Source organism: Trichechus manatus, unplaced genomic scaffold (assembly GCF_000243295.1).
Source record: "Trichechus manatus latirostris isolate Lorelei unplaced genomic scaffold, TriManLat1.0 scaffold00084, whole genome shotgun sequence".
Classification (NCBI taxonomy): Eukaryota; Metazoa; Chordata; class Mammalia; order Sirenia; family Trichechidae; genus Trichechus; species Trichechus manatus.
The window spans coordinates 10988884-10990487 of record NW_004444020.1 but is presented as its reverse complement, the minus strand read 5'-3'; the positions used below and the strand labels follow the sequence as shown (position 1 = coordinate 10990487).

At 37.6% G+C, this 1604-nt stretch overlaps 1 protein-coding gene across 10 annotated transcripts in view; it reads left to right on the top strand.

The window, feature by feature from the left end:
- The window catches only part of CEP70 (centrosomal protein 70), a 140752-nt gene that overhangs the window by 25198 nt on the left and 113950 nt on the right, over positions 1-1604 (top strand). The window lies entirely within an intron of this gene.

Genomic DNA, 1604 nt, shown 5'->3' with positions numbered 1-1604 from the left:
GGGATTGTACCATTTTACATTCCCACCAATAATGTATAAGTGTTCCAGTCTCTCCACAGCCTCTCCAGCATTTATTATTTTGTGTTTTTTGGATTAATTCTAGCCTTGTTGGGGTGAGATGATATCTCATTATAGTTTTTTTTCCTTTTAATTTTTTTTTATTGTACTTTAGATGAAGGTTTACAGAACAAATAGTTTCTCATTTAGCAGTCAGTACACATATTGTTTTATGACATTGGTTAACAACCCCAGGACATGTCATCACTCTCCCTTTTCAAACTTGGAGGACTTTTTTTTTGATGAAAATATGCATAGCCAAGGTTACATCATTTCAAAAGTTTCTACATGTACAATTCAGTGACATTGATTACATTCTTCCAGTTGTGCTGCTATTCTCACTATCTTTTTCCAAATTATTCCATCACCATTATCTTCAACTCACTGCCCCCTAGGCTTCCCATCAAACCTTTTGAGTTGCTGTTGTCAGTTTGATCTCACATAGATAATTCTTTATTTTTGTACCTTAGATGAAAGTTTGCAGAACAAATCGTTTCTCATTAAAATTAGTACACATATTGCCCTATGACATTGGTTAACAACCCCATGACATGTCAACACTGTCCCTTCTCAACCTTGGGTTCCTATCACCAGCTTTCCTGTCCCCCCCGCCTTCTAGTCCTTGTCCCTGGACTACTGTGCCTCATTAGTCTCATTTTGTTTTCATTGTAGTTTTGGTCCGCATTTCTCTAATGGCTAATGATTGTGAGCATTTCTTCATGTGTCTTTTAGCTGCCTGAATATCTTCTTTGGCGAGTGCCTGTTCATATCCTTTGCCCATTTTTTAATTGGGCTATTTGTCTTTCTGTTGTTGAGGTTTTGCAGTATCTTGTAGATTTTAGAGATTAGACACTGATGGGATTTTTCGTAGCCAAAATTTTTTTCCCAGTCTGTAGGTTGCCTTTTTACTCTTTTGGTGAAGTCTTTTGATAAGCATAAGTGTTTTTGAGTTTTGGGAGCTCCCAAGTTATCTAGTCTCTCTCCTGGTGCTTGTGCATTGTTACTTACGGTTTGTATTGTGTTTATGCCATGTATTAGGGCTCCTAGTGTTGTCTCTATTTTCTCTTCTGTGATCTTTATTGGTTTTGATTTTATATTCAAGTCTTTGATCCATTTTGAGTTAGTTTTTGTGCATAGTGTGAGGTATGGGTCTTGTTTCAGTTTTTTGCAGATGCATATCCAGTTATGCGGGCACCATTTGTTAAAGAGACTGTCTTTTTTCCAATTAACGAACTTTGGGCCTTTGTCAAATATCAGCTGCTCATAGGTGGATGAATTTACATCTGGATTCTCAGTTCTGTTCCATTGGTATATGTATCTGTTGTTGTACTAGTACCAGGCTATTTTGACTACTGTGGCGGTATAATAGGTTCTAAAATCAGGTAGTGTGAGGCCTCCCACTTCGTTCTTCTTAAGTAATGCTTTACTTATTGCGGGCCTCTTCCCTTTCCATATGACGTTGGTGGTTTGTTTCTCCATCTCATTAAAAAATGCCAGTGGAATTTGGATCGGGATTGCATTGTATCTGTAGATCGCTTTGGGTAGAA